Source organism: Equus quagga, chromosome 7 (assembly GCF_021613505.1).
Source record: "Equus quagga isolate Etosha38 chromosome 7, UCLA_HA_Equagga_1.0, whole genome shotgun sequence".
NCBI lineage: Eukaryota > Metazoa > Chordata > Mammalia > Perissodactyla > Equidae > Equus > Equus quagga.
Window position 1 is genome coordinate 116,589,754 of NC_060273.1, and position 20,740 is coordinate 116,610,493.

General features: G+C 39.4%; 1 protein-coding gene across 4 annotated transcripts in view; it reads left to right on the plus strand.

Moving 5' to 3' along the window:
• LOC124241572 (uncharacterized) overlaps nucleotides 1-20,357 on the plus strand; it is a 130,933-nt gene extending 110,576 nt beyond the window's left edge. For all 4 annotated transcript variants that reach the window (XR_006889255.1, XR_006889253.1, XR_006889252.1 and 1 more), the window contains one exon: nucleotides 19,036-20,357. The gene's annotated coding sequence lies outside the window, so the exon portion shown is untranslated. The remainder of the gene's footprint in view (nucleotides 1-19,035) is intronic.
• Nucleotides 20,358-20,740: the final 383 nt, after the last annotated feature.

Here is a 20,740-nt window from a genome sequence, read left to right on the forward strand (position 1 = left end):
GTTTTATTTAATTTTTATGGGTAGTTTATAGACTCAATGCCTGTCAGAAAAATGTAGAAGTGTGCTGGCATTCCAGCTGAAGACACCATTACGAGTGAAAAAAATGCTCAAGGCTTTTTCAAAGTGGGTGCTGAAACATACATTTCCTTTCTCTGACTCCAGGGGATGCTGGTAGCTACCCCAAACAAACAGGTATTTTGGGGTCAAGTGGTATGGTGCCGGCCCCTTAGGATTTCCTGGCAAGCACACTGAATGGCTCATTTCTGGAAACTAATCATAATGATGATGATGATAAAGCAAGGGAGGCAGTGACAAAACATAAAAAGCCGCCTGAGGAATTGGATTCCAGGTAGCTCTAGATTTGGCAGAGCTGACAGGTTCAGTTCACTAAGCTTTGGTATTGATAATGACGGGAAACTTCAGACAGGTTTAGAAATCTGTTTCTATTAAGATATGCCATGGTGTTTCTGCAACGTGAGAACAAGTTTACTGGGGCACACCAGCCTTCCTTTAGTGTGATAGGAACCGATGTGAGTGGCTTTACATTCCTAGCAGGTAATTACTCTGAACATTCCATAAGTTAAATTCCTTGTTTGAAGTATTCTTTATATATTTTTATGTATGGTGTATATGTGGATATCTGTATATAAAGATGTACACATTCACTGCCACTGCCTCCTTTATGTTTCTTTGATTATTTGGGGCTTTGCAATCAAACCAAGCAGACTTTTAGGACCCTTGGGGCAGCATCTTTTAGTTCCCGTCAGGGTACGTTGCAAAACAATCAATCTTGCTCTTGCACTCGCTTGGCGGAAGTGCCACGACACGCATTGTGCAGTGCTTTGCTCTTGCCATGAAGCCTGGGTGACAAAAGTTTTTACAAGAAGCTGACTGTATTTGGGGTTATGAATATGCAATGACTCTCATTAGTATTGAAGCGCCAGAGCAGGGGCTGACATCCCCCACCACTCTGAGTTGCTGCAGAATCGGCTAATGAATTGCCTTGCTCTTTCACGCACACAGCACACAGTCTGCTGTTGTGGCTCCTAGGTTCCAAGGGGAGTTGCCCAGTTTGAGAAGACCATTGACTACAGAAATTAATTACCAAGAACTACTTTTGATTTTGTGAAATAATGTTTAGATGGTGCTTAGATTGTCAAAACAGAAAAGAGCTAAACTTTGCATAAGATAATATCATGAATAGAAAAATCGAGAAAGAGACATAAGACTGTATATATGTTCTTATATACACCACGGTGTATAGATATGCTTCCATCCTGGATCCTTGTACACTAAGTGTATCTATATATAGATGAAATCAACTCATAGAAATCTGACATGCTGTTGGTTTGTCTATTGTCCGTCCAAACAGAACAAATAGAGATGATAGAAAATTCACAAAATGAATAGGGTTGAAACACAAAGCTATTCCATCAACTCTTTACCATATTCTTTCTTTCTTTTTTATTCCTGGGTCTCTGCCAAACATTTTGCATCTCATACACATACCATCTTTCATGAATATGTTACTGATAAGGATATGTTTCTAGCCACTGATTGAGATATCTGAGCTGATTTGCAGTGTGTAAGAAGATGCAAAAGTGCTCAGAAGCCATTTAGAATGGTCCCTTTTCAATAGGATAAATTAAATGTGTTTTTCCACACCCCTCCTCCCTTGATATTTCCTTTCAACTAAAAGAGGACTTCTGTGGCTTGCTGCAGATTGTAAAGGATGGATTGAATTGAAATGGATAATATATGCTAAAAGGTAAGGGATATGTTGTAAGCTGTGCAAATAAGGCAATGAACAAAGAGAAAGTCCTTATATTGAGGTGGTTGCTCTATAGCCATTTATTTAATCTGCAGCGGGAAAGGTGTCACTTGCAAGGGAAGCAGATATATGTTATTTTTGTAGAGCTTTAGAGGGGAGTGTTGTTATAATTGTCATATCTGTTTGACCCATCACTAGAAACAAGAAAAAACTAAAGTCCTAGAACATGTACATGTAAGAGTACCGAGTGTGAGTAGAGCTTAAAATAAATGCAGTCTGACAAAAGTGGCTCAAATATCATACATCAAACACTTGTTACCTCTGCTGGCCTTAGTGACTGCACATGACTAAGAACAAATCAGTGATAAGAATCTCAAGAAAGATGAAACCAGTCTGGGCCTTTGCAAAGACCATCAGTCATTCTACAGAGCTGTAATATTATTTGTTCGAGTAATCCTTGGCTTCCTGTTTAATGGATATAATGCACCCTCCACTCCTAGACCAAAGCCACCAAGGGAAATCTTTTTCTTTTTTTAAATTGAACACATCTTAGAGAGGACCAATCAGATCTGATCACATAACAAGCTACTAAATTATTCAATTTTATTCCTAAATTTGCATTCTTATTGCACTTCACTGTCAGTATAGGGTTTAAAAAACTTACTGTTTCAAAGTACCTATGTAATCAGAAGTAAAGTACCTTTATAATCACAAGAATTTTCTGATTTCTCTGTGCTGTTTTCCTAGGTATCCAAACTTTTTTTTATTGTAAGGCAAAGGTCTACTGGGGTATGTCAAAATATTTAAGTATTTACTTCAGAATGAACACACTCAGATTTTAAAATATAGAAGAAACAGGTCAGCTGAAACAAGCATAAAGTATTCAAATTTAATGGAAATATTAAGCATCGCTTACTATGAGTATGAGGATCACAGTATAAGTGAAAATATTTTAGTTTTAATTGCAACTATGGTAGTTTTGATTTGGCTCTGTTATTAGCATCTGCGTTCTAGACTTTGTGACTGCTGTGAAAACATTATTTATGGAAGGTTTATCCAAATATAATTTGGTGCTTGTTGCTTTTATCAAATATTAAAGTCTAATGAAATAAAATGCAAAGAACTTGTGTTTCTGAGTGCTTTGCTGACAATCGTTTATTGCACCTCCTTTCCTATATACAATCACAATACGATTGTAACAGCAGACAAAGCAATGTTACATTGTTTCTATTCATATTATGTTAAGCTGTCCTGCTACATACCTGCAATTGAGTTTGGACACTTGTAAGAGAACAACAAATATACATATGGATTTAGGCCATTATTTTGATTCCTCTTTCTACACTCTGTAGCATACATACCCGTAATTAATATTCTGTCAGTTTTATGAAGCAGACCAAGAATTAGAGTATTCTATAGCAGACCCAGAAGCTGACGCCCTCTCTCTCTCTTTCTCTCTCTGTCTCTCTCCCTCATCACACACACACGCATACATGTACACTTACCTCACAATGGGGAGGGGAGAGAATGAGAGAGTTCAGTCTTTGATGAACTTGCCTAAAATTTTGCTAGCAGAAGGTATTTTAATTTGAACATATATGCAAGTTTTGTGCTTTATGTTTTAGTATTATTTTTATTTTGATTTACATGTGGATGGGGTGGAGCACCATAATTTTTCAAACTTTAGCGTCTCTGGAAGTTTTGATCTGAACCTGAATACCAGTCAATTTACCATCAGCAAATGCTACTTATACATTTCCTTGTCAGCCATAATTAACATATATTGAGTACTATCAGGGTGCTGGGATTGGGGAGAGGTGGATTAAGAAAATACGGAAAGCAGAATCCTGAGTACACTAGGAAGTTTACAGTATAGCTGGGGTGAAAGATTACAGAGGAAATGATGGGGATTCATTTAGAGGGCTAGGTATCAACAAATGTAGATGATTTAGTGTACATTAAGTGCAGAAGTATACCAGGGATGCCGTTGAGATCTGAGAACAGCTTTAGGAGGAACAAGTGTAGAGGATTCTATTGGTTCCTACTTGGATTTTGGAAGTTTAAAAATTTTATTAAAATGGATTAATTTTGGCTTTACTTTGAAACAGGACTTCAGTGTGTCTAAAACTCGCTTTATATTGATTTCAATGGTAACATTTCCTTTAGAGGTGATACAATTTGAAGTTTAGAATTGTGCTTGTAATGTGCTTTTCATTTTTCTCACATATTTGTATCCTTAGGTAGAGAGAAAAAGACTTGTTTACCAGAACTACCCCTCTTAAATGTAAAAGGGAAGAGAGTGGGGGAATATGCATTAAAAAGACTAGAGTAATATCATTTTAAACAACCTCCTTCCTTCTTTAACTCTCTCCCCAATATTCCTGCCTAAGTGTGTGTATAAATATTGATTCCATATTGAGGCCCAGCAAAGTTATGCAGAGATTCCTAAGTCCTGCCTGTATCATTAGAGTCATGGCGTACCCTGGGTATACCCATTCTTTGATTGGGTCCCTGAAAACTGATCTGTTTAATCACTAGCCACAGGCCTGGCTCTCAGTAAAATTGTGAAGTTGCTTAACTATAGCCCTTACTTTACTTTCACACTCTTCATACCCTTCTCCCACTCTCCTCAGATGTGAATGATAAAGGCTTGAGGTTACCCCTCCCAGGTTGTCTGCTTTTCCCGTCGGAGACTCTGGGATTTGATGTGTGTTAGGTGTGTGGCAGCGCTGTGTGAGGTGTTTTACATGTTCTTGCACCACAGATAACTGTAATGCTGGTAAAAAAGAGTGGTACAGAGAAATGTGTTAAGCAAATTGTCAGGATCACAAGTAACCAGGTTTTGAGTGGTAGTGTTTCAGACTTAGAAACCTGTGCTATTTGCACTACAGCGAAACATTTTAAAACCTAGACAAATCTATGCTGGAAGTTCAGGCTTTGTGCCAGTCCCCCAGGAAAAACGCTTTTGGCTGCAAGCATTGCCCTGGTACCCTTCAAATTAGATGAGGTGGACCTAATTAGTCCTACTAACTCATAAGGCCGGTTTTGTATAGTTGCACCTTAAGTCTTTTAAATGTAGGCTTATTTGAAGGAGACTTTAAGCTTTGTTTGAATTTTTTCAATTAAATTCAATTTAGTGAATATTTATTGAATGCCTGTTCTTTGCCAGGCACTGTGCTAGATGCTGGTGGTACAAAGACAGTCTATTTAGGGAGACATTATAAATAACTATAATACAATTCACTGAATGCCATAATAAAAGCATATGCAAGGGATCATGGGAACATGTGAAGGAATAATTAATTTGAGGGGAGAAGTCAGGGAATGCTATATGAGTAGAACCTTGAAGGACAAGAAATAAGAATTTGCCTGAAGGACATAAGGAGGTTATAATTCGTTTCAGGTGAGCATGATCACATGTTTAGGATATGGTAAGTGTGGTAGATTGTAGCAATGGTCACAAATTCTTCCCTTTCCTGCCTCCAACTCCTGGCAATGTGATATTGAAGATCCTTTCATTAAGAAGTGGAATCTATTTTCCCATCACTGAATTTGGGTTGACCATGTGACTTGCTTTGGCCAGCGGATATTAGCAAATGTGAAACCAGCAGAGGCTTGAAAACTACTTATGTACTGGGGCTTCTGTGCTTGGAACCCTGAGGCCGTGTTGTGAATGAGCCCAGGTTATCCTGCTGGAGGATAAGTGGCCACCTGCAGGAGAACAGAGGCTCTGGCTGGCAGTCTGCTAACCACTAGACATGTAAGTGAGACCATCTTGGATCATCTGATTACCAGCTGATCTACCATTTGACCACAGACACATTGGAGAGTCTGGGGGAAATCTGTCGTCAGCCCAGACAGAACAGCCCAACTGATTTCCCCAATTATGACCTAAATAAAATGCTATTTTAGCCACTAGGTTTGGGGTGTTTTGTTATGCAGCAAAGCTGATACATAGAGGGTCTGAGTAGAGTGCAGGGAATGTGGGAAGAGGCAGTGGCTGAAGATGAAGAGGATGTGTAGCATTTGCAATATCATGTTAAGAAGTTTAGACCTAGTTTGTAAGACCAAACTTCCCAAATTTCACTGACTAATGTACCACTTTTATCTTTTAAAAAATATCTGCATACTACCTGAATTAGATTAATTTTTACCTAAATTGTCCAATTTTTAGACCAAAATTTATTTTAAAAGCAAACAATAATAGCTTAAAATTCAAGTTTGATGTGTTAATTCTACTTTTCTAAACCTATTAAAATATATAAATGTCTAAATGTTGGTCTGTGTGCTATCAAAAATCAGCTTGTATATGATGAGTGCTGCATTCTAGGATTTCATGCTTTCCTCAGTAGGAATCAGGAGCATGTGGAGAACAATTTGAAGTGGAGAGGCTGCCAGTAGGGAGGAGTGAGGAGGCTACCTCAGAGGTCCAGGTGGAATATGGCACATGGTAGACAGACTTAAGATGTGTTCTTGAGGAAGAAGAGAAAGGACCTGGGGACAGATTTGATGTATGTGAGGTGGGAATGAGGGGTGTGAAGTATCCACTGAGTGGACACTATTAAGAAAGAGAAGAGAAAAAAAAATAACAGATCTGGTGTTGCGCTTGAGTTTGAGTCAGTAGGTCACTTGAAAACAGCTGTCCACTAGACGTTTGCATATGTGAGTCTGCTTAAAATGTTAGTTTTGAAATAATCAGTGTATGGGTGACAGGTAGTTGAAATCACAGACGGAGATAATATCATCAAGAGGAAATGTTTAGTACCGAGATCTTCAGCTTTTTTTTTTTTTTTTTCATTCCTGAATTCTTAAACAATGTGATTTACTCCAGTGAGAAATAGTGAATGGTTCATTTGGTAATGATTCTCAAATGTGGGTGGAAAGTATCTGTGTAGTTTGAAAAAAATGTCCCCCAGGTGATCTAGATATACTGCCTTTCTCCTCTTGTTGATTGAGAGTGAAATGAGGACAGGGCTGTGGAAGAGGAATTAGTAAAAAGGGACAGTGGTCCAAGAGCTGGACCTCTCTAAGAGGGAGAGCACTTCTACAGAAGTGAATGAACTCTCACATGAAGGGGCGAGCCATGGGACTAAGTTCTGCAGAAGAATCCAGTAGTTTGAGGATTATTCTTTAATCAAAACTGGCTTATCAAAGTATAGTACTTGGCATATAATAGGATGATAGTAAATGTTTGGGTGAATGATGTATGTAGAACTGCTTTGTGTTTGAAACACTTAGCAAGCCTTAAGTATTCAAATCGGACAGGATTTGTAATTGTACTGCTTTGGGGCTCCAAAATCAATGTGGGTTTTAAAAATTTCAATTCTCTGTCCGTGGTCAGTGTCTTAGAAGAGTGCCCAGTTGGGCACCCTATTTCTGACCTCAGTGCAAAGCAGTGTTTGAGGCTGTATTGAGGAAATAATGTCAGTCAACATCCTTATGGCCATACATAGGCCTCGTAATCTTTGCCACCCATGGTTCCTGGAAGTAAGTTATTTGCCTTATGATTGTTTGGGTTGATGGAATGAATATACTTGACTGGCAGAACTGGAATCTATCAGCCTTTCTGGTTCTCAGGTAATTTTTACACTCATATTAGCAGCTTCTTTTGTTAGTATCATTATTAAAATGACATAAATTTCTACTAGGTTTTGCCTGAAGCCAAGGAAAAGCCCTAGATCAGGACAGCAGAGTTTCCTCAGACCATGATTTACTGCCCATGCATCCTGCTCAGAGCCTGCTCAGCAGCACACGGTGGTGGTTTGACATCTGGCATTCACAACTCCTGGGAGACTGGCATCCTCATAGACCTGCTCTGAAAGCATCCCTGCTGTGCTCCTTCTGTCTAAGCGTGAGCACATCACAGGAAATGAGCAAGGAAAGACCCAGCTTTTCTGGAAGGAATCAAGAACCCCTCACCCAGCTGGAAACCCGGATTTTGGTATCCAGCTTCAGGAAATTTGGCCATTTGCGTAGATGCTGTTGTCTTGTGGCACCTTAGTCCCTTTCTCCTTTAAACTCCCCACATGCTGTCCATAGCCTCTGTTCTGAGTCAGCCAGCTGAGGAAAATTGCTTCAGGACCTCTAAATGTGAAATAAGGGTTGTCTTTCACTGTAGATTCCTTAGCGCAGCTGGATTTAGTTATTTACAGTTGTAAATTTGGCACTGTATTTACTGAGGTAGGGGGCTCAGTTTAAAATAATTGAAGCAATCTAAAGCTAAACCTATAAATAATTACATATATTCATTTCCACTTATTTTACTATGAAGATAAAAATATTAAAATGATTAAAGAAATAAGTACATAACAAGTAAGTTAAGGCACCAAAATAAAAGTAAGAGGAAAGCCTTTTCACTCTTCCCTTGCTACTCTTCACAATTCCGTTTTTTTGCTCCAGCCTAATGAATTCACGCACTCTGTCATCTTACTACTACAAATATCAGCTCAGCCCCTGTTTCAGATCCACTTCAAGGAAACAGACTTGAAAACTCTCCCCCACAGTTTGTCTGAACTGGCTGCCATTCTGCAGCACACACTGGATCCAATTGCTGGAGTGGCGGAGCCCGAGAGGTGAGCGAGCAAGCCAGAGCCAACACTTAGCTGAGTGAGTCAGATGGACCTGTGTGAAAGGTTGTCGGTGAGCCAGGAATTAATGGACAAAATAGAGGGTCGTTGCTAATTTTGATTTTGGGGAAATCTGAAGGGTTCTTTTGCATGCCAGCGTATTTGAATATTTGGCAAACAGCTGGCTGGGCTCTGGGAGAGCGTCTCTTGATTCTCCTCGTCAGATGTTCAAAGATAAAATGAGGCAGCCGGCACGCCAGCACATAGCTCATAGCCTTGCAGTCAGTTTTGAATTTAGATTTGAATTGTGATATCAATGTCATGGTGGCACATGCTTTGAGAAAGTACTTACAGAGAATAATTGAAAGATTCAGTGTGAAGCTTCTGAAAGCTGTAATTTAAAGTTCCAGAAGCCTCCATATTACTCTCACCATTAAAATTTAAAGTGACAGAAGCCCAATTATGTATGGTTATTTTCTTAAATAAAATCATATTTCTACCCCAAGTGAAAGATTCATTGCTGCCCACTAATCTCTGTCGGGAGAACCAATCTCAGTCACGTCCAGTGTCAGCAGCGAAGATAGTTGCCTTTATCCTGGGGACAATGAAGCGACATCGGGAAAGCAGAGCTGGAAGGCCTCTTGGAGGAGCCGGACTTGCAGGAGGCTGATTTGCATGATAATCACCATTATGGATCCTCTCTGGTGCCAGCCTCCACACTTAACCCAATGCAGTATGACTTTACCAGCTGCTGAGCAGTCTGAGAAGGGGCTGTAGCACACATTTTGCAAAATCTGAATGTTGTCAAAAACTGCTAGTTAAGAGGGGGCAGCTGGTTGTAAAGCTAAGCCACACGGAGGAATGGAGACTTGGAACATAACTTTAAGACCTGATCAAGGATATAATTTTGGAGACTATTGAAAGATATGAAGCTTTTCCCTCTTTTTTTTTTTAACTCAAGATAATCTGTTTACCAGAACTTCTGTGACCGTTGAAACCATGCATGAAAATAGATCAGTGGAAGTACAGAAACATTTCCAGTGCAGAAACTTTAGTCTCTATTAGTTAAAAGTATGGAGCTGGGTTTTTAGATTATGAATCTTTCCACTAATTTCTTTGGTCTGTTTGATTTTACTTGTACTGCATTGTGATTTGGACAATATGGTGTAATGGTAGCCAGAATTGCAAGGAAAAATTGCACAGGGCCAGTCAAGCTTAAACTACTGTTGTTTATGAAAAACTTTATTCCTTAGGGTTTCCAGAGCCAAAGGGGCATGTGAATAAACTAATATTATGATGCACGATGTTGAGTGATAGAGTATAGATGCATCAATACTAATCTAAGCAATGTCTTATAAATAATAAATCACATAATTTCTCAAAAGTTTCACAGTATGATAAAACATTTACAAGTAGGTCTTGGTTTTGCTGACTTTTGTCATGACTTTAGCACAGCCAGCCCTGTGGCAGTTCGCAAGTTTAATTTTTGTTGTCTGGCTTTTTCCCTAGAATCTATTCACATTTTTACAAAACTGATCCTGTGATACGAACTCAGCTCCCCTCCTTCATCTCTTCCTCAAATCACTTTGGCTTTTCCTTTTCTTTCCCTTTTAGTCATGTCTCAGTAAGAGGCATCTACCTTTGCTTGTGTCCATGATTCCATCACTGTGTGTAGACTCTTGCTATAAATTATTTGGTCTCTTCCACTTTCCACATTTGACATTTTGTTGGCTTTTTCCTTAAAAAAAAATCCTTTCCTAAATTCCATACTCCCAGTTTCCTTTCTTTCAGTTCTTTGTGACTTGTCTACTTTCTTGCTTCTGCCTTCTCACCATTCGCCCTTTAACCTGTTACAATGTAGAATCAGCCACCACTGATACTACTTTCGCAGACAAAGACTATACTCCTACTTGACAGACCACTTTTCTCACTGCCCTAGAGGGAGAGTGGCTTACATAATTGGTGAATTTGGAGTGAATAAGTGGGCCAGCTCAGTTATTTGCTACCCTTCTTCTACATGAAGAAGGGCCTGCCTACCAAGAGCCTACATTCTCCCTGAGGCTGGGAGCCCATGCTAGCCCAGCACTGGCCTGGCTTGTGGAGGTGGACTAATTCTGTAGTTTAGACAGCCAGGCTTCTTTTGCCTTTCACACTCAGCTACCTCGCCAACCCTGACCTCAATCAGTAATAAAGATTATATTCTAGCCTCTCATCTGTTTTATTTTTGTGTTACTTCTTGTTCAGAAGACAGGAGGGGAAAGGTGTCTCAATTTTTGGGAATTGCGCAGAAACCTAAATAAATGCACTAGTGTGTACAAACAAAAAGTTAAAGTCCTTCCTTCCCAATCTCACTTTCCAGAGGCTTGGTTCCTCTCTCTGTCTTTCTCTCCTCCTTGTGAAGATACTGCACAAAGGTGGCTGTCTGTAAGCCAGGAAGTGGGCCCTTACCAAGAACCAAATCAGACAGCACCTTGATAGGACTTCCTATCCTCCGAAACTGTGAGAAATAAAAGTCTGTTGTTTTAGTCACCCAGTCTATGGTATTTTGTTATAGCAGTCAGAGCTGACTAATTCTTCCTGATTTTTCTATGCATATCCAAATGTATGTATATATAAGTATATAATATAAATATGTTTACCTAAATATCACACCACAGAAGCATAGATAGCTATATATTTACACTTATATTTCTCTAAAACAGATATTTTTGTTTCATATAATCTTGCTCTGTATACATTTATTTATATACATACACAGTTGTATTTTTCCAAAAATGGTAACACACTGTACATTTTGTTCTGCATTTTCCTTTTTTTACCGAACACATTTTCATGTCAGTAGAGACCTATTTTATACTTTTTAATGACTGAATGGTGTTCTACGGTTCAAATGGTCCTTAATAAATCATTCTTCAACTGTTGGTCATTTAGATTGTTTCACATTTTTGCAGTTACAAACAATGCTACAGTGAACAGGGTAGTGTTTTTTTTTTTTTTCTTTTGTGAACTTGTGCTAGTATTTCTATAGGAAAGATTCCTCAAAGTGGAATTGCTGGGTATCTCATAAGATTGAGTTGATTAATAGCAATCAGAGACTCATAGGTTGGGAAGGATTCTGAGAGAGCTCAGAGTTTATCCCACACTCCCAGGAAGGGTATTTTCTTCTTTCTCTGACTTTGAAAAGTTCAGAGGATGAGACTTCATATTCTTTTTCAGTAATGCCTTCCAATGACTTGAAATTGAAATGGACTGTAAAAGAAATGGTAGTAGTTATGCTGCTCTGGCCAAGTGGGTTGGAAGTGAAAGTAAAGACTGAATCCTCAGGTAGTACTTTGGTGAGTCAGGTTTGCAAGCCAATCAAGCAACACAAGACACAGGATTATGAGCGTTATGGTGGTCTCAGACATTTGGATTAATTTACATTCATAAAGTAGGGAAGTTTATCCTTTTATACTTCATGTTGAGTAGCAATGGGAGATTAGTTCATTCTGAGTGTCCAAGACAGCAAAGCTGGCTCTCAGCAAACTGGTCCCTTTTAAGCCTTGACTCTATCACCAGGAAGCAGGTGAAGTATTAAGAGTATAGCCAAACTTCAAATGATCTCAAATCTGGTTCCACCACCTACCCCACAGTGCATCAGGCCTGAAAGAATAGCTGGACTGCCCTTTACCGAGAGCGTTTTGCTTGTGTTCCAAGGCTATTTCCCTTGCAGAGAGGCCCGGGGCAGCTCATGTGCAAGCTGACCTAAAGAAAAGAAAGTAAACATGATGCCACACGACAGAGCTGTGGGTTGCTGCCTGCTTCCGGTAGCCCGTTCCACAGCAGGTAGGATTTGTCTGGAATCTGCAACACTGATGACCTGTGTGGGAAAACCCTTTGTATGATGGACTTGGCTTTCAGAGCAGACATGTGCTTGACTGTCACAGGTTGTACATTTTTCCCACTCACGGTGCACATGGAAGCATGTCTTCATTAGAAACAAGTGCAGCATGAGTAGCAAGGACAACCATGTTAAACAGCCAAGAATTTTCACATAATGTGCACATTTATACAACACTGCAGAAAGGACCAGGCAGCCTGGCTCTGTTAGATCATTTCACTGCTCACCGAAGAGATTTGAAATGGACTTTTAATTATTATTGCTGATTTTCTATGGCTATATTCCTTAATATGAACATCTGATTAGGATTAATTTTCTTTAATTGATGAATAGAGTGCTTAAACTTGTAGGGTTGAACTTGTTGTTACATATTGTCATGCGTACTGTATTGTTGCATTGGCATATGTTGTGTGTTATGGCTTTTTTGCTTGAGTACAAATTATAGGCACTTCTTATCTGTTTTAGTTTTGAGGTCACTGTTCTTCCTTTCTTCACCTTTGTATGGCTTTTTAGATTTGTTAATGGAGGTAGAGCAGGGCTAAGTGACTGTTAAACTCTTTTTTATATACAATAAAACCCATTAACATGGACCTCACTAAATTTGGAATTTATGATAATGGGGGCAGGGCCTGGGTTAAAGTTTACTTTTGCATTGTCTCTGAACTAAAGCTTTGCTGAGCTAATAACTAGTATAAATACAATTACGGGGGATGGCACTATTACTTTAAAAAGCAGCCTTTTCAAGCACTTTAGAGAAAGGCCTTGCAAGAGAGGTAATGAGGTAGTGTGGCAGAATGGCATAGTGCAAGACTGTACCACTTACTAGCTATGTGACCTTGGACAAATTACTTAGCTTCTCTGAGTATCTTTTCTCTCATCTGTAAGATGGAGATAATTATCTAATTTATAAGGTTGCTGTGAGGGTTAGATTTAATGTATAGAAAGTGCCTGGTGTGCAGTAGGTGCTTTGTAAATGGCAGGTAATTATTACCCACCTAAAATAATTGGTGAGTTAATTTCAAATGCTTCTCATTTTTTCACCAAAGCAGGATTCTTGGGCACTTTAGAGTTTTGTTAACCTAATGTGAGATATTGCTTTATTATTATTATTGATTGAAGGAAAAACTCAGTAGTTTGGTGTGGTGGTAAATAACATGAGCCTCGGAGACGGACGAACTCAGGTTTGGAAGTAGTTCTGCCACTCGTTAGCTACACGGCTTTAGGCAAGTTACTTATCTTCTCTTTATTTTCTAATTCATAAAAATGGGATGATGATACCTGCCCCAGGACTGTCATGAGGACTAAATGCATGTGAAGTGTTCAGTGCAGTGATTTTCATGTACTCAACTCTCAAACATCAGCTGTTGCTGCTATTATGATCTTTTTGACAATAGTCCATAGTTTAGACTTTTCATTAATTCAGACTTGTCGTCTTCAGTCCACCCAATTAATGAACTTTAGTCCAGATATATAATCTCCATTTTAGATGAGAATTTTACGTATGTAAATAAATAATTATACAGAAGCAAAAATGGCTATATAGGTAGGTATGGTGAAGGAGGAAAGAATAATATTTTAAAAGTGGAAGCACAAGGCCTCAAATTAGACTGAATGGTCAATTTTGTGCACAATCTTTGTGTCATTTGTGAAAGGTCTTTATATTAGCCTGAAAGAAATGGAACTTTATATATAAGTAGTAGAAAGTGTAGACTGGTGACCAGCTCATATCACTCATTGGAGAGAGAAGCAGTAAGTCCATGCTCAACTTTATTTTCATCTTCTTGCTTTCCCTTACATTTCATAGGCTGTATGGATGAGAAATGTAAGCACTATAACGTCCTGCATAGAGTCTATACAGTAATCTATCCTCCCCTTAATGACAGGCTGACACAGTTTGTCTGAATCCATCACCTCCACAGATCAGGCTGAATTACTCCGATGACTGGCAAATGGGTGCCACTTGTGGTGAAATGAAAGCAGCCAGGTGTGTATGTTTATTAAGAGCTCTTCAATAGGAGAAATGTGTTTTACTGAAAACTCGCATCCAAGCTATTTTTTTAGAAGCAAGAAGAGCCTATCTTCCTTTGGGAAAACATAAGAATTATTTTTCTTGAGATTCTGAACTATTACTATTCAAATTGACAACCATAAATATGTTATAAAAATCAGTTTATTTTTTCAACATATGCATGTACAGTGGAACCTTGTAATAAAAAGTAAAGGGAACAGAACCAATGCTATAGGGACTCTGTGCCTTTGACTTTCCAGGATTCCTCAATTTAAGCAGATAATTTTTAAAAGTAAAGTCGGTTCATTAAGTTGACAACCTATGGTTTAACGTATAAGAATTTTTGTATAAATAAATTCACAAGTCAAAAAAAAAGCTTTTGTCAGACCATGTTTTCTAAGATTTGGGTCAGAAAATGTGATCATTCTAATGCACACCATGTTAATTAGTTGTATTATGTCAGATCTTTATTGGAAGTACCTAATGGTTAGTTGTAAGGTATGGCATTATTTGTCTAGATTGGGCATATCAACAGGAAAACCAATAATAACGAGTTTTTATTGAATGCTTACTATATGCAGACACTGTGCTAGAAGCTGAGGATATAACGGGAAGCAAAAAAAAAAAAGACAGTCTCAGGTTGCTAACAGCTACCTACGAGGTCGGTACAGAGAAAGAAACAAGTTCATAGAGTTTAAGTAATTTGTCCAAGGTTGGATAGCTAGGAAGTAGCAGAGCTAGCATTATAGTGTTGTATTTGTTACAACAACCTAACTTGTATACTGGTTAAGAGACTCCGAAATATAGTGGCTTAAACAAGCTTAGACACAGTGGAGCTGCTGTATCACCTATGGACTGCTTATGCTTAGACTGTTGGATAAGGAAGAAATAAACTTTTATCTTACTACTCTGCTATCCCTGGGGTTGGCGTCATTCATATGTCTGAAGATAAATAAGCATTCTCTTTAAAGGCATTCCCTAGATGTTGCACTCCTAACTTCTACTCACATCCCACTAGTCATACCTAGCTGCCAGGGTGACCTGAAAGTATAGTCTTGGTGACCATGTACCTCTCAAAATTCAGGAAAAAGGAGAGAATGGGTATTAGGCAGTCTCTACATCACATGCTAATTAAGAGCATTATTTCAAAGTGGAGTTTTGGCCACAGACTTGAACAAGTGGCAAATGATCTCATGACTTTGGGATATGCCTACATCCATTATCCATTTCTTTCCAAGTGTCAAGGTTATGTATATATGCATGTATATAGTGTGTGCATGGCATATTTAAATATTCAAAGTATGTGAGATATCATGAATATTACATGATTCTACAGTGGACTATGGTCATCTGCAAGTGCTAATTTAAAATTTCACAATAGAAGAAGCTCACTGGCTTTAGTCTTTGGCAGAAAGGCTTACAAAACCCACAGGATTTGTCTTGCTTGCATCCTCACTCGCAAAAAGGTGTCAAACTCAAAGATCTATGTTGTAAGAGATATTTTCTTAGAGAAATGGCTTTAAGAAATAAAGTTAAGGTTTGAGTGAGGTGTATATTCAATACAGAAATCATAAACAACTCTGACCCAGAACTTCAAAGTTTCTTAGAATTCTTGGTCTATTCTGATAAAGTTTAGACATTTACTAAGGAAAATCAATTAAGTATTTATTGAGAATATACTTAGTAATTATGTTGAGATGGACCCACAGATCCTTACTTGGGTATCTTCTGGGGCCACAGGTGCTTGGAGGAGATAAGCACCAGACCAGATAGACTTCAAGTATATACACATCTATTCTTATTAGTTACCTGGGTGCTGTACCCTCCCCGTCCCCCTGCCCCAAACCTAAAGCAATTTCTGATGAGTTTAGTAATCCATGCAGAGCTGCTTGGAAATGTTGTGTCTTGCATACAGATAGGCCACGTTGGTCCTTTTCTCCTGGGTCTAGCTCTTTAGATCCTACTTCACTAGCGGTTAGATGAGGCAGGAGAAAAACAAGAAAGAAAAATAAAAGGTTTAAGTTAGAGTTGGTCTAAGTAGTCTGCTCTAGGCCTTATCTGGTGGAGGGAGGTGGTGCATGTTGGGGAGGATCTCCCGGGTGGCGGGCGGTTCCAGACCTGTTTCACCTCACTGGCCACATGGAAGTAGAGAGGAGCAATCCGAAGAGAGTGAGAACCTTAAGAGACCAACTCCAAAGAGACCACAGCCTACAGAAGTCAAAATGTTAACCTTTTCTCTCAATAGACCAGAAGCTCCAGGCCTTTTACGAGGTTCAGTTGAGTCCAGTAACTTGATTCAGTCATCTTGTCTCTTTTCCTGCATGGAGGTGGGGCTGGGCAGTGGGGTAAGGGTAGGGAGAAGATGGAAGTGGAACTATGCTCTCCCACTAGGGGTCAACATCAAGTGCTTTGGAGGCACTGTAACAAGTACAGGACATGGCCTTTATCTCAGTTTTCAAAGAACTAACAGTCTGTTTGGGGAGCTAATATATAATATGAAACATTTAGTGAAAACCAAGTACTTAAACTGTGTGATATTGATTATTCCAGAGGAATCCAGATAAGGGATAAGTCAATGTGGATTTGTTTCTTGGGGAAGGCTACTTAGATCATGTCATGAGCAAGGTGCTGAAGGAAAAAAGGAATTAATTAAGAAGACAGAAAAGAGGGCATGAACAAAGAGTCAGAATGAGCTCAGAGGTCAGTAGACCTGTGTGCCTGAAGCAGAGACTTCTTGTTGGAGACTAGGAAGTCAAGTGGAATAGGAAAGTGGAATACTTCAAACATCAGGCAGGGTTTAGGCTATAGGTAGTCATGTAAGATTTTTTTTAAAACTAAGTTAATGTTTACCTCTTTAATTTTTTATGGAATGACATGAGGATAAATTAATAAATGACTGACATTGAATGAATGAATAAATAAAAGATAGTACAAGAACATTATAGTGTTAGAATTTTTCTAGGCTGGGAATGGGTGTTGCCTATGCAGGATCTCAGCAACATAGGTTGCAGGGAGCAGGAGGAAGTCAAGACTAGGTGTATCAGAGACTGGGAGCCTGGCTGCACAAGGGTTAGCCAGCAATCCAATTCTCAGTGACCAAGAGGATGTGATGATCTTGAGACTGATTCAGGGAAGATCTTGGATCTGAGGAGATTCAATTTAGCAGGCAGTTTGGGCAACCAGATAGCAGGTAGATAGCAGGTGAGATTCAGAGTCAGGAATGGTGGTGTCATGGCAGTGGGAAATCGAATCATAGCTGGATCCCAGCCAGCAGCTGGAGTCCTGGAAGAGAATCTGGGGAAGGGTTATATCAGGCCCTGGTCAAGTAGATTCAGGTTCGGGGCAAGTCACAGGCATTATAGGAAATAGGAAAGCTAGTCAGTGCAGAAGCCAGTTTTGGAGATTGGGCCAGCACGTCTGGAATTGGTAGGGAAACACAGGGAGAACGGATGATGAAGCAGTGCAGAGTAAACTCAGTGCATTTGTGGCCACAAAAGGAATTCCAGTCCCACTACCTGGCTGGTGGGGTTGCTTCTCTTTTGCCTGCCTGGTGAGGATGAATTGAAGGTCATAGCTGTGCTGAGCCTCTCAAGTGGAGACTTCAGGGGCCCTGGCTCAGAGACATCTACGAATGAGTGGCTGCAGTGGAGGCCCTGTGGAGGCAGCATCACTTGGAAGGAGTTGAGACTACAGCAGAGGAGACCGAGGCATGGCTCAGAGGCTGTCACAGTCCCAGCTGTGGACAACAGGGCCTGACAAAGCGGGGAGGATTTAGGAGAAATTCAGATGGAAAGGGGACTGCAAAAGACGTTTCAAATTAAGAAGTAACCGGCTTCAGTGACAAATTTGATATAATGGTTAAAGTAAGAACCTAAAATGATTCCAGGTGGATTTTAAATGTTCATGTAGTATGACATTTTTGCTTGTGAGCTGAAGGGTGTTTTAAATACAGATACAATCACTTTTGGCCTATTTTAGAAAACCCGAATAAATAAAGTAAGTTAGTAAATAAATTGTGTTCAGGCTAAGCTTACTCCTGTGTTCACTGGCTCTACACCTTACTACGTGGGTCTGCAGGGGGACATTTCAGAGAGACGGTGGCCCTTGAGCCTGAGACTAAATAGAAATGTTTCTTGCAAAGAAATCTGTCTCTCCTGGTCTTGGATAGTGTTACAATATACATGTGTATGAGTATGACTAAGAAGCCTTAGGTGGGACCTATCTGGATCCTTCCATGCTGCTTTCGTGGGCTTTTGCTGCTGCAGCCGATGTTTGAAGTGTTCGTGCATGCCTCTTTTACCCACCTGTTTCCTTCAGAGCCTTTGCTGAGGAAAGTGTGCTCCTGCCCGGCCGGATTGCTGCACAACAGGCTTCTCCATCTGCAGCCCTTGCTTCCCAGTCCTCCACTCTGGTGCTCCATGATGGGACACAGGCGGGGACTTCACTGTTCATGCAGTAATGGGGCTTGGAACCTCAGGAGGGGTTTCATTCCTGTTTATCAAGACAAGGAAAGAAAATACAGAATCCTTACCTGGGTAGGGAAACTTTGTTTTCCCAATGCATAGATATGTGGTGTTTCTGATTTTATTAGGCTTGGCTCTGCTCCTGGGGGTGGCATGGATTTCAAAGTTGTTATTTAAGGTAAGGAATGAAAACTTTAACAGAATTATCACCATAAAAGATCCTGGTTGTATTTTTGAAATGTTGAGCTAAATAATTTTAGTCATCAGCAAAAGACCAACCGTTGTACTTCTGAAAAGTTGTTCTTAGAAAGGCTTGGGTTAATAATTTGTTTCCATTTTGTTCACAGATGTACTGTCTATAGGACGGGGTTAGACTGAGTACTCCCTGCTTCACTGAATACCTGCTTCAAATCACCTTTCACATTTTCTTGTTGGAAAGACAACCATTGGAGAATTATCTTGTTACCGTCAGCAAAAATGGAAACAGATCAAAACATTAAGAATGCCACGGCGGCCAGCAGTTAATGATGCCAGTGTTATGCAAGCTTCAGCAAAGGAAGTTTTCAAGACAGTGTGCCTCACTAGCCAGAAATCAGAGATCAAACCTATTCTTTTTGTCTCAGCTGCTCCTTAAATCAGTGCAACCCCTCCAAATTAATGTGAACTGAAATGTGCATGGCCTTTTCAACTTAACTGAGTACTTACTATGTGTGAATCACTGAACAAAAGAGAGGAGAGAAAATGAGGGAGACAAATAAGTTGTGGTTCCTGTGTTCAATGTATTTACAATTAGTTTTAGGGCACATTTGTTTTTTTGTCTTCTGCTCTTAATTAAATGTGTCCCTAAGACAGGAAACAAATGAATGGAAAAGTGTATTCAGTAAGTATTCCTTTTAATAAAAAACAAAACAAGACAAAAAAACCTCCTAATGTGGGCAACTCAGGACGTCTTAATTCCTTTTTTTTTGGACTTCCAATAGGTAGGGTTCATTTTATTGATTCCATATTCAATAGACTTTAGAGATATTAACACATTATAGTTGGAGTTAATTTGACTTAAATCTTTTTTCCCACTTAGGTGTAGTTGGCTGTTGCAAAAATATTTTGTGTTTGTACATTTCTTGAGGAGTGGGGAGGCAAATTACATCTGTTGTCTGTATAGGCCCTACCTTCCATGCCCTGGGGGCCTGCCATTCTGGGTGAGTTATTAGCATGGAGAAGGGGAAGATTTGGATCAATCTTGGGGGTATTGCTTGTGGACCCAAGAGAGGACAGGGAAGGAGCCAAACAGACCTGGGTAATGGCTCTGTGTGAACATTTGGCTAACTATGTCAGTGTTGACTGTGTTGTCCTCTGTGTTCCATAAGTTGAATGACTATACAATTTTTCTGAAAAATTATTTCTGGTCTGAGAATAAGTACAGGTCATGATTTTTTCAGTGTTGACACTAACATGACTGTAGACACTAGACATTTTATGTAGTGTCTGTGACACATTTTAGTATGTATGAGCCAACCAAAAACATATCTTTGTCTTGAGTAGTGTCCATCTGAATTGAAAATGTGCCAGCGTTTTTTTCAGCATCATCAACAGACTTCTTAATTAAGCTGCCAATACATACTGCCAATAGCACTGTGTGCCATTTGAGAAATGAATTGTGTAAGTACTGTTTCCCTCTTATTGATAAACAATGTTTCTCCATAAAAAACGAGTTTAAAGTGTTCTTTGAATGGGGTGTTATATTGTTCCCTAAAGAATTTGGTGAGAATTCTCATACCATCCCTTTTAATTTAATTTCTAAAAACTGTTATTTTGCTCCTCAGTAAGGAATAGCTCTAATTTGACCAATGAGTTTAGCTATATGATTCATCCTTAATAGAATGAATTGACCCACCTTCAAACTTCTGATGGTGGTAGTGGATATTTGTTATGTCACTTTCAGTTTGTGTGAAATTGCTGCCAGGAAATCTGAGTTATGAACCTGTGTTGTACTAATTGTAGATATTTATTTCCTGTTTTGGGAGATTTTTAGGTGGGACCATCTCTATTCCT